Source organism: Triticum dicoccoides, chromosome 1A (genome assembly GCF_002162155.2).
Source record: "Triticum dicoccoides isolate Atlit2015 ecotype Zavitan chromosome 1A, WEW_v2.0, whole genome shotgun sequence".
Taxonomy (NCBI): domain Eukaryota; kingdom Viridiplantae; phylum Streptophyta; class Magnoliopsida; order Poales; family Poaceae; genus Triticum; species Triticum dicoccoides.
The window spans coordinates 339247009-339260224 of NC_041380.1; positions in this window are offsets into that span (position 1 = coordinate 339247009).

Consider the following 13216-nt stretch of genomic DNA (forward strand, 5'->3'; position numbering starts at 1 on the left):
CAGCTCTTTCGAGCTACCCCAGGACAAACCCTTCTCTTTCCAGGAGGTGAGCCACGTGGGGATGCCAGATCGGAACTCGGGGGCCGCTGCCCATGCAGGGTCGCGTGGCTCGGTGATATAGAACCACCCAGATTGCCACCCCCTTATGGTTTCCACAAAGGAGCCTTCGAGCCATGTTACGTTGGGCATCTTGCCCATCATGGCGCCTCCGCACTCCGCCTGGCAGCCGCCCACCACCTTCGGCTTGACATTGAAGGTCTTCAGCCATAAGCCGAAGTGGGGCTTGATGCATAGGAAGGCCTCACACACGACGATAAACACCCAGATGTTGAGGATGAAGTTCGGGGCCAGATCGTGGAAATCCAGGCCGTAATAAAACATGAGCCCCCGGACGATGGGATGGAGAGGGAATCCCAGTCCGTGGAGGAAATGGGTGAGGTATACTACCCTCTCATGGGGCCTGTGGGTGGGGATGAGCTGCCCCTCATCTGGGAGCCGGTGCGTGATGTCGTCGGGCAGGTATCCGGCTCTCCTCAGTTTCTTAATGTCTCCCTCCATGACGGAGGAGACCATCCACCTGCCTCCCGCTCCGGACATGATTGGAGAAGGTCGAGGTGGGAAGTGCGGACTTGACCGCTAGAGCTCGAGTGTGCGAAAAGGGATGAGCAAAGGAGGAAGAAGGCGTGGATAGAGAGGTGAATCCTCATCCCTTTATATGGGCGGACGAAACTAAGCGTCCCCACTTGCCTGGTAAAACTCGCTTATCCCCCAAACGCCGCAATTGATGGCGCGGTTGGGTTACCCACGCCCGTATTGATGAGAATCCTGTAATAAGGGGACACGATCTCTGCTTTGACTAGACGTGGCGAAAAACTGCCTCGCGTTATGTGCGGGGCTGGTTAAAAGAAACGGTTCGAATAATCACCGGGCCATGACGTAACATCATGCTGCCAAAACAAGCCAGCAAATTAGATCTGAGAAAATATTATTCTCTCTACGGTGGAATGTGGAACTTATTTTGCAGGGTCGGACACTATCCTCGTATTCAAATTCTTCTGTGATGTATTCGGAGAAGGAACCCGCCTTGCAATGCCGAAGACAATACTGCGCGCCGGACTCATCGTCATTGAAGCCTGGTTCAGGGGCTACCGAGGGAGTCCTGGATTAGGGGGTCTCTGGACAGCTGGACTATCTCCATTGGTCGGACTGTTAGACTATGAAGATACAAGATTGAAGACTTCGTCTCGTGTTCGGATGGGACTCTACTTGGCGTGGAAGGCAAGCTAGGAAATACGGATATGGATATCTCCTCCTTTGTAACCGACCTTGTGTAACCCTAACCCTCTCCGGTGTCTATAGAAACCGAAGGGTTTTAGTCCATAGGACAACAACCATAACATACAATCATACCATAGGCTAGCTTCTAGGGTTTAGCCTCTCTGATCTCGTGGTAGATCTACTCTTGTACTACCCCTATCATCAATATTAATCAAGCAGGAAGTAGGGTTTTACCTCCATCAAGAGGGCCCGAACCTAGGTAAAACATCGTGTCCCCTCCCTCCTGTTACCATCCGGCCTAGACGCACAGTTCGGGACCCCCTACCCGAGATCCGCCGGTTTTGACACCGACAGTCGCCTGCAAGGAAAAGGACGCGGTGTACTCTCTCGAGCGCGCTTACCAGGCTATAGCGCCTGAAGACCCAGATAATGAAGGCACCGTCTACCCTCCTGAGGCCGTCCCCAAGAAGAAGCAGCTACGCAGTTAGGAGCTTTAGGAGAGCCGTGTCTCTAGCGTCACCACCACAGGACCTGGGCCCGCTGATGGGGCGCCTCCCTCTCTCGCATAGGAAGGCGCACCTGGCGCCCTCCTTAGGCTGGTCTCGGGGGCTCTTTTCTGGGCCTCTGACCTAGCCAATGTCACGAGGGAGGTTCTTGGGCACCACGTGGAGGCATGCTTCAACGCACGCTTCCTTCATGAGGGCACAAGGCGTGGAGTGCCTGGTGCTCAGGATTTCATCACCAAGGTAATCGAGGAGCTTCAAGAGGCGAGAACCATGTGCGGCAATCGCCGCCCACCACCTGGCGCAGCTCCTTGTCCTGGCAAGGACGACGAGTTGCGCGTCTGCGTCAACATCCCGAGACTCAACAGGGCGACACCCCAGGAGCATTTTCTAGCCGCTGCGCTTTGATCGGTGCGAGGGTCCACCTCACAGCTATGTTCGCATGTCGTTCGGTCTACCAAACGCGGCTGTCACCTTCTAGCGCCACCTGCGGAGCGTTCTGGTGGCTCAGGAGGCCAGGCACCATGCAGTCCTGGTGGAGATGGTGAAGGTTCTTCGTCAGCCGCCCGGGCCCCCGATGCCTCCCAAGGCTCAGGACCCGGTCGACTCGTGAGGAGGCACTCCTTCATCATATGTCTCGAGCCACTTCAACATCCCTTCAGTAGCAGTACCAGGTGACTCTTTCCAATTCATTCAGTTGGGACGCCCCTCGGGCAGCATTATCCCCAAGTCGCACGGGCCTGTCCCTGTGATGTGTATCGCTTTTTGCATCCCTAGCTTACTCTATTGGGGGCGCCCCTCGGGCTGCATCATCCCCAGGACGTGTGGGTCCTTCCCTATGACATGTATCGTCCTTGCATTTACATGAATTAGCTTGTCTCTCCTCATGAGCTACTTTATGATTATCGCCTACCTGGTTATTACCCATCGCGGCCTCCTGCATTGCTAATTGGCCACTTGCTCATCCCGCAACGGGGGTTTCACATGCTGGCAAGACGCTTGTGCTCGGGTCCGTCCCTACAATGTTGATAAACCTGTGCGATCGAGCTCTGGCTCGCGGCCCACTCCGCGCACGTCACCTCACCAGATCCGCAGTGCCTTCATCTTCTCGCGGAATGATCAGTGGCAGGACAGAAAACGCGGCTATGAGCTGCGTTCTCCCCTCGCACTAACCCGCAGGAATCTACGGGGCATGGTTACAGGTGGCCTCGCCGGCCGCCCTCCTTTCGCATGATTCGCTTGCACGTTAAAGGGGGGGCCTGAGCATCGTGCCTCAGCAGCTCCTACTGACTCCCCAGCCCTGACCCCCTGGCCTTGACCATGGTACCGCAACCTGGCATACCAGCGGCGGCTGAGCTTGCTTGAGGGTCGGGACCCGAGGACGGAGAGTATTTAGATGATCAAGGAAGGGGGAAACCGGCGTGAGCCTCACCCAATAACACCGCCGCTGAAGCACAAATTGGGTGTCGTACAAGGAACCACCTCGGCTCGGCAAGTTAAGTCACATATTCGCATTAGCACGACGTCGCAATTGGGATTTTCGATTCAGGCAGCATTGCTTCGGCAATGCCGCCTTCCTTTTCTGCCTTCAGGACACTTCTTGCATGTCAAAGGGGACCTCTTGAGCATCGCACCTCAGGAGCTCTTACCGGACCTCGGGCCGCTCACCTCCTGGCCTTGACCACGGCATCGCGACCTGGCATACCAGTGACGGCTGAAGCCTGCCTGGGGACTAGGACCTGCCGACGTAGAGCGCTAAGCAACCGCAAGGTCGTAAAGGGGGGACAATGCCAAAGCAAGACGTGCGACCACAAGTCTTATAAGGAGTGATAATCACCGGAGCAAAACCTTTACAATCTCTTTACACGCCCCCACGGGGTTCGTCTCGACTCCTCGGAGGGATCAAAAGAAGGAAAACTTCAAGGGTCCTAGCTATGGGCACCAACACCGACGCCATCATCAACAGTGGGCCACGTGAGGCGGACGCCAACCCCACCTAGATCATCGACGACGGCGAACTGGCGTCGCTACTATGCTCCGGGCACGATGAGAGCTCGGTGGCACGTAGCTATCATCGCTCGTCTCCGAAGACTCATCATGCTCGGTAGATTCGCTGGACTTCGAGGAGCCGCCGCTGCTGCTAGAGGAACTGCCAACAGGCCCGGGGGCGGGCTCTACGCTCGCTGCAGCGCCATCGCGGCGGACCCCTCTATATCAACACTCCAGGCGACGACCTTCCTCGTCGAAGACCTTAAAGAACATCATCGAGGCGCCATCATATTCAAAGTGGATGACGAGGGCCCCCTCCGCGCAGCAAGCGTGGGCGATCTCGCCCCATCCACGATGTTGGGGATATTACTACTAGGCGTAAACCGGCCTATCTGGGCCGGGTTAACTTCGTCAGTAGTTTAGTATGTTAAAGCCCAAGAAGACAGAGGAGGGCTCAAGGCCCATGGTCGGTTCAAGGCCTGTAGCCATAAACCGGCGTTAGTAGTTAACCTGTATTGTAAGTTAGGAATAAATAGAGAGCAAACTGGACACATCTATGAGCCGGTATTGGGACTCCGTAAGCCGACGGGAGTCACCCGTGTATATAAGGGGACGACCCGGCGGCGGTTCAGGGACAACAGACAACAACTCGAGACATAGGCGAAACTTGTTGGCTCCCTAGTCATCGAAACCCCATCAATTCCATAACAACTAGACGTAGGCTTTTACCTTCATTGAAGGGGCCGAACTAGTATAAACTCTCTTGCGTCCTTGTGTCCTCTTTAACCCCTTCAAGCTAACCCGTCGCGATGGCTCCACGACTAAGTCCTTTCTTTAGGACATCTGCCGTGACAAAACCACGACAGTTGGCGCCCACCGTGGGGCTTTCGCATGATGGTTTATGGTTCTTGGAGGGCCGCTTTGAAGGACTCGAGGGCTACGCTGTAGGCCGGATGACTAAGAGTCGTCGCGGTAAGCTTTACATCGACGACGCAGGCTGGGGCCCCGAGGCCGGCTCAATTGAGTACGGGTACCGGGTCCCCTTTGGTAGCATTCACGTTTTCATTGGCAAGATCGGTGAACCGGGCCCTGAGCCAGACATCTGCACCGACCTCGTCGAGACGGCTCAGCGTGCGTGATCCGCCCGGGTTAAACCGGCCATGAAGCGTGCCTTCATGGGAGTCATCCATGGAGGAAGTTATGAGGACGGATCAGAATTTCGCGGCGCGACCGTCGTTTGTTCCGGTGACGAATCTTCGACCGGAGAAACCGAATCTCTTTATCAGCTACAAGATGGCCGGATTGGGAGTTGTTCCGATGGCGATAGTATTCCGGACCCCTCTGATCTGCCCAACAGGGTTGGAATATTCATGGCCGGAACACAAGCAGCGCTTCATTCTTCGACAGCTGCGGCAACGGTCTCCGGTTCAGCAGCGGCGACGGCTGCTGGGGCAGGAGGCCCTGTGCACCCGCCGGCTCAGGTTCTATCAGAACTATTTGATGTGTTGGCTGTGCTTATGGCGGAAGTTAATCCGCCGGATCAGGACGTTCACAAGGCGAAGATTGCAAAGGTAAAGGAACAGATCACCCAAGCCAAGGCGGATCTGGCGGCTGAGGACACCAGGATGGCCGCAGAGCGGGCCGCCTTAGATGCACAGGCCTACAAGCTTATGTTTGACCAGAGCGCGTCACATGAAGTCATGAGGAGGAAGCAACGATCCCGCTTACCTCCGGTTTTCGAGGCCAGAGACCTTTTCAACACTCTAGGACCAAGAGCCGGCAATCCGCTGGAGGGAAACCGAGCAGAAGCCCCTGGGATCGGTGCACCGGTTCAGCCTCGTCAGATGGACCCGCCCCGTCAAAACACCGTTGTACCTCAGGCTGCTTTAACACCTCCGGGTCACTACTCCAACCCAATGGACAATCTTGTTGTTGCTGTTGCACGGCTGGAGGCCATTCCAATTGAAGGTGACTCGCCGCAGGCAGTAGAGACGCGACGGGTCAAGAAACTTCTGGGGACAGCTTTGGCCCAACAGGAAGCGTACTCGTACAGCCGCGACCGGATCCACTCGACCCCCCGTCCAAGCCGGAGCTATAGCAGACACATGGATGAACCGGCAGTGTCGAGTAATGAACGACGTGGGGCACCCCGTGACAACAACCTGGCGGGTGGTGCTGATGACGCTCAGGGAGTGGTGGACCGGGCCCCCGCGCGCAGGGAGGCCGAGTTAGCCACACAGCATCAGGCTCGGCAGCTCACGCCGGTTCGTCCAACCACCTTGACTGAACCTGGTGTTACTTCTAGTTCTTTGGGGGTGCCTTGCCTTATCCCCGCTTTACGCAACGTGCGCCTGCCCAAGGATTTCAAAGGCCCACGAAAGGTACAAAATTACACGGCGGACCAACCTCCAGAGACATGGGTGGAGAGCTATGAAATGGCCATGGAGATGCTTGATGTGGATGACGCGGCGTGTAGGAAATACTTCACCATGATGCTCGAAGGAACGACCCGTACTTGGTTAAAAAGCTTGCCGGCTAATTCTATCAGTTCATGGGCCCAATTACGAGCCCGGTTTATCAGAAATTTCAAAGATACCTGTAAATAGCCTATGTCGATAGTGGACTTAGCTGCATGCGTCCAGGAGGAAGGAGAATCAACGACTCATTGGGTGCGCCGGGTTTCACAAGTGTTGCACTCCTCAGACCGCATCAACGCTGACACCGCAGTATTAACCCTAGAAGGCAACTGCCGGTTTGGACCCCTGAAGCTGAAGTTGGGACGGATGAAGCGTCATTGCACCGACATGGGGACCCTCATGGCCGCTTTGGTGAAATATGCTGATTTTGATAGCACCAAGGATCCCGAATCTGATGATGACAAGACAGGGAAAGGGAAGAAGAACAACAGCTCCAAAGGTCAGCAGCATCACTGGGCAGGCAATGGTGGAGGAGGCAAGCGTAAAGCGGATAGTAACATGGACTTTGTGGCTAATACCAACGCATAGGATAATGGCCAGCGACGCAAGGGTAGGCCGAAAAATCGTAATGGAGTGCCCAACCCTAACCCAAACCGCCTAAACTATCTGCTAAGCCAGCCCTGTCCAAGACATGGGACGAACGAGGCACCGGCAAACCACCTTTGGAAAGATTGCTTTATTATGCAGGAGTTCAAGAATTCTAATAATTTCCGATATGATCACGAATCTGGCGGAGGCTCGGGATCCGGGCCGGGTTACGGAGGAGGAAGTTCCGGTTCAGGATTCAATGGTAATCCGGACGGACATAATGGTCAAAATAGTCAGAACAACCAGGGTGGTTACAACCAACAGCAGCAATAGTCAGGTTACCAGAGCAACCCAAAGCAGTTGAGTAATGGGCAGTACCATGTCTTCACCACTAGCTTGGACAAGCGAGACTGGAAAGTTCAGAGGCGGGCGGTCAACTCTATTGAACCGGCCATACCCCGTTATCTACGTTGGTCTGAACAGCCAATCATATGGAGCAGAGAAGATCACCATCCCCAGGTCGATAATCCAGGTCAGTTGGCTTTGGTGGTGGCGCCTCAGGTGGGGGGTTACAAGTTCACCAATGTGCTCATGGATGGAGGGAGTAGCATTAACATCCTGTACTATGAGACCTTCCGTCGTATGGGACTAACAGATAAGAATCTCAAACCGTCTAATACAGTATTCCACGGTGTAGTGCCTGGCAGATCAGCATATCCCGTTGGTAAGATAGCTCTGGAAGTGGCCTTTGGGGATGATCATGATTCCAGGACGGAGATATTGACGTTTGAAGTGGTGAAAATCCAAAGTCCATATCATGCCCTGTTTGGGCGACCAGCCTACGCCAAGTTTATGGATCGGCCCTGTTATGTGTATTTGCATCTCAAGATGCCAGGTCACAAGGGGACAATAACGGTTCACGGAAGCTGCAAAATCACTTTGGAATGCGAGGAAGGAGATGCGGCTTATGCAGAGTCGGTTTGTGCCACCGTGGAGTTGAAGTACTATAAAGACAATGTTGATCCAGCGGACATGACTCCGTTGAAGAAGCCAACTACGGAGCATGATCCGGCCCTGAAGTTCAAATCGGCAGTAGAAACTAAGCTTGTTGACTTCGTACCTGGTGATTCATCCAAGCAGTTCATCATCAGTGCCAACTTGGATCCGAAATAGGAAAGCACGCTCATCGAGTTCATCCGTGAGAATCGAGACATTTTTGCATAGAAGCCCTCTGACATGCCAGGTGTACCGAGGCAACTCGCTGAGCACACACTTAATGTGGATCCTAAATATAAACCGGTGAAACAGTTCCTCCGCCGGTTTAACGAAGAAAGACGCGAGGCAATTGGAGAAGAGGTAGCCAGGCTCTTAGCAGCTGGCTTTATTGTTGAAGTTTTTCACCCTGAGTGGCTTGCCAATCCGGTGCTGGTCCTCAAGAAAAACGGCACCTGGCGCATGTGTGTGGATTACACAGATCTTAATAAGGCTTGTCCAGCAGATCCTTTTGCTCTCCCCCGTATTGATCAAATTATTGATGCTATGGCGGGCTGTGAGTGTTTAAGTTTTTTGGATGCGTATTCTGGCTATCATCAGATCAAAATGGCAGTTAAGGACCAGGAGAAGACGACATTTATAACTCCCTTTGGAGCCTTCTGCTATGTGTCTATGCCCTTCGGGCTCAAGAGTGCCCAAGCGACTTACCAACGGTGTGTACAAAATTGTCTTCACAAGCATATTGGCCGTAATGTACATGCTTACATGGATGATATCGTGGTTAAGTCCAGGGAGAAGGAGACTCTGATTGATGATTTGAAGGAAACCTTTGATAACTTGAGGATATACAAGATGATGCTTAATCAGGACAAGTGTGTCTTTGGTGTACCGGCGGGCAAGTTATTAGGCTTCTTGGTGTCCAATAGGGGAATTGAGGCTAATCCGGAGAAGATCACAGCCATCACCTCCCTCGCTAAACCGAAGTGTATCAATAATGTTCAGCACCTGGTAGGCCGGATTGCTAAGTTAAGCCGGTTTATCAGTCGTCTCGGTGAGAAGGCAATCCCTTTGTATCAGATGTTGAAAAAGACGGATTAGTTTGTCTGGAGTTCTGCTGCTGATGAAGCATTTGAGGACTTAAAATGGCAATTGGCCAATCCGTCTGTGCTCGCTACGCCCATTGACAAGGAGCCATTGCTGCTATATGTTGCTGCTAATGCTCGGGCGGTCAGCGTGGCTATTGTGGTAGAGCGAAAGGAGGCAGGTAAGGAGCATCCGGTTCAACATCCGGTCTATTATATCAGCGAGGTGCTCATTGAGTCCAAGCAAAGGTATCCGCATTGGCAGAAGCTGGTGTATGGACTTTTTATGGCAAGACAGAAGCTTAAACAATACTTCCAAGGGCATCCAATTACAGTGGTCAGTTCTGCTCCTTTGGGAGATATCATCCAGAACCGGGAAGCAACTGGCTGGATTGCAAAGTGGGCTATAGAGCTGGGGCCGTATGGTTTGAAGTATGTGCCTCGGACAGCGGTTAAGTCTCAAGCACTTGTTGATTTAATCAATGATTGGACAGAAATGCAAGCACCTGAAGGAAAGCCGGATCATACGTATTGGACCATTCATTTTGATGGATCCAGGCAATTGGAAGGCTCGGGGGCTGGAGTCATATTAACCTCCCCACGAGGTGATAAGTTTTGTTATGTCCTCCGCTTAATGTTCCCTTGTACTAACAATGCAGCTGAGTATGAAGCCTTGCTCCATGGTCTCCGGATTGCTAAGGAGATGAATCTAAGTCGAGTTAAGTGCTTCGGTGACTCGGACCTTGTGTGTAACACCCCGGATGTAACTTTCCCAATTTGTACTCCAACTCTTGCTGTTTCTGGCGTTAAGTTATATTTATTTCCTTGGGTTCGGGTCTTTGTCTCCGTGTGTTGTTGTCGTTGTCATGCATCTCATATCATGTCATCATGTGCATTGCATTTGCATACATGTTCGTCTCATGCATTCGAGCATTTTCCCCGTTGCCCGTTTTACATTCCGGCGCTTCGTTCTCCTCCGGTGGTCATTTCTAGCTTTCTTTCGTGTGTGGGGATTAAACTTTTCCGGATTGGACCGAGACTTGCCAAGCAGCCTTGGTTTACTACCGGTAGACCGCCTGTCAAGTTTCGTATCATTTGGACTTCGTTTGATACTCCAAGGGTTAACCAAGGGACCGAAAAGGCCTCGTGTGTGTTGCAGCCCAACACCCCTCCGATTTGTCCCAAAACCCACCAAACTCTGCTCCATCATCTGGAGCGTTCGATCACGATCGCGTGGCCGAAAACCGCACCTCATTTGGACTCTCCTAGCTCCCTCTATGCCTATATATACACCCCATTCCAAATTCCGGATCCCCCTCGTCCCTAACCCTAAAAATATCTCCTCTGACGCCGTCGGACATGTCCGGACGGACCGGACGCGTCTGCTCCGCCACCCGCAGCCACTCCTGGGCTGCCACGTGTCCACGCCGCCGCCGCCTCCCACCTCGCGGCCCGGGAGCCCGGAGCCGGCCCCCGCGGCCCGCTCCCTCGCCCCGCCGCCTGGCTGCCCGCGCCGCCGCCTCGCCCCCGCGCCGCCGCCTCGCCCCCGCCGCCGCCGCCTCGCTCCGCCGCCGCCGCCCCGCTCCGCCCTCCTCCGCCGTCGTCGCCTCGCTGCCGGCCGGATCCGGCGAGCCCCTCTACTCCGGCCGCCGCCCTGTCCTTCTCCGGCGAAGGCCCCCGGCAAACCTCAGTTCGCGTGCGTGAACAGTAAACCCTAGATCTCGGGGTGATTTTTCTTCTAAGTCCCCAGAATTTCTAGTCCAGGTTCCCCTGTTCGTAGCTCCGTAACTTTGCATCCGTAGCTCGGATTCATGCATATAGCATATCAAAATGTTCATCTCAGAGAGTACATCATCTCATTCCATTGCATCATTTTCATTTATGTTCATCTTGATGCCCGAAATGCTGTTAGAAGGGGGCTACTTGAGATAATTGTCAGATTTGCTACTCCATTTAGCTTTTTGTCATTTTTGCCATGATTATTGTGTGCATGATATGCCCGTGAGTTCTACATGTGTTTTGTTAAGGGTTTTGTCATCTTTACAGAGGTGCAACCCATGTATTTTTGTGATGTGTGTGGTGACTTGTGCAAGCTTGCAAAGTGGTGCATTTGCTAATTCTGTTTTCAGGGACTTAGTAATTTCACTAAGTCCTGGAGCTGTTTATCTCATGATGCCATATGTTCTTGTTGTTTCCTAGTGATCCGTGCCTCTTTTGAGGATGGTCAGTAAGGATGTTTTGTTAATATTGTAGTGCTCTATCCATCCATGTGTTTGTTTGCAATTATGGAGCACCCTAGCTTGAGTCAATCGAGCTCTACTTTTGCTACTTTGTGAATCTGGGCAGATTGTCAACTTGTTTGCAATTTTGCCGATGATGTTGTGGTTGATCCGAGCATGCTATGCTATTGTTCTTGCCATGTTTAGCTTGCATTTTGTGCCTTATTGATGGATGTATGCTTGTCTTGCCATGACTTGCACCGTAGTGAGTGCATCGAGCTCGTAAACATGCCTACCTGAGTTATGTTTCAGCATGTGTCAGTTTTTCACTAAGTCTGAAAACTGATTATGTTTTTGCTATGTTCACATGCTTGCAATTGTATTTTCTGATCCCTTTTGGCTCAAGGTCAATAAGGGACTTTTGTTAAGCTCTTTGAGTAGCTCCATGCCATGCTTTACTTTGCCATGTTCAGATCCTGTAGCATGTAGTTTTGTTGCTCCGAAGAGGGCTACCTGATCTGAAATTCCAGACAAGTGTTGATTTCACTAAGTCTGAGATCTGTTTGTCATATGCATTTTTGCCATGCTTGTTTGAACCTGTTAATGGATGAATTGGCCATAACTCAGTGCTAGACTTTTGTTAAGCATCTTGTATGCATCCCTTCCATGTATTTTTATGCCATGTTTGGTTGCTGTAGCATGTTCGTCTCATTGCTTTTAGATGGCTACTTGTTGTTTATCGCAGACCGACGTCATTTTTGAATCGCTTGCCATTTCCAAACCGTAACACCGATTCCGGCGTTCTTTATATCATTTTCAAGAGATTTCATCTCATCTTTACAGTGGCACACTTGGATTCCCAAGTTGAGGCCAGGTTCATGCATATCCTGTCATATCTTGCATTTTGCATCCCGCATCGCATCCCGCATAGCATATTATCTTTGCATCATATTGTTTGAGTTTGCACGTGGTTGATTGTATCCTTGTTGCTTGTTTGTCATATCCTCTCGCCTAGTGTTTTGTTCCACTCCTGCCGCCCTAGTTTCCGTCATATCGATGTTATGTTCCCGGATTTTGTGTTCCTTACGCGGTTGGGTTATAATGGGAACCCCTTGATAGTTCGCCTTGATTAAAGCTTTTCCAGCAATGCCCAACCTTGGTTTTACCATTTTCCACCTAGCCTTTTCTTTCCCTTGGGTTCTGCAGACTCAAGGGTCATCATTATTTTAACCCCCCCGGGCTAGTGCTCCTCTGAGTGTTGGTCCACCTGTCAGCTGCCGGTGGCCACCAGGGGCAACTCTGGGCTGGCCTACCCGTACCTAAGACAATCTGAGTGTGCCCTGAGAAAGAGATATGTGCAGCTCCTATTGGGATTTGTCGGCACATTCGGGCGGTATTGCTGGTATCGTTTTAACCAGTCGAAGTGTCTTGAATTACCGAGATACCGAGTCTGATCGGAACGTCTTGGGAGGAGGTCTATTCCTTCGTTGACCATGAGAGCTTGTCATGGGCTAAGTTGGGACTCCCCTGCAGGGTTTTGAACTTTCGAGAGCCATGCCCGCGGTTATGGGCAGATGGGAATTTGTTAATGTCCGGTTGTAGATAACTTGAACCTTAATTAATTAAAATGAATCAACTGAGTGTGTTACCGTGATGGCCCCTTTTCGGCGGAGTCCGGGAAGTGGACACGGTGTTGGAGTAATGTTTGCGCAGGTTGCTCTCTAGTTTCTCGCTCGCGCTTTGCCTCCTCTTCTCGCTCTATTTTGCATATAAACTAGCCACCATATTTGCTAGTCGCTTGCTGCAGCTCCACTCATATTTTACCCTGCCTTACCTATAAGCTTAAATAGTCTTGACCGCGAGGGTGCGAGATTGCTGAGTCCCTGTGGCTCATAGATTACTATTACGCCAGATGCAGGGCCTGATGATTCCGCTCCAGGAGACGAGTATGAGCTCAAGTGGGAGTTCGACGAGGACTCTCAATGTTACTATGTTTCCTTTCCCGACGATTAGTAGTGGTGCCCAGTTGGGGGTGATTGGGACCGTGTCGCATGTTGGGTTATCTTTTATTTTGGCGCCGTAGTCGGGCCATGAGTGTTTGGATGATGTAATGTTATTTATGTACTTGTTTGACGTGGCGAGTGTAA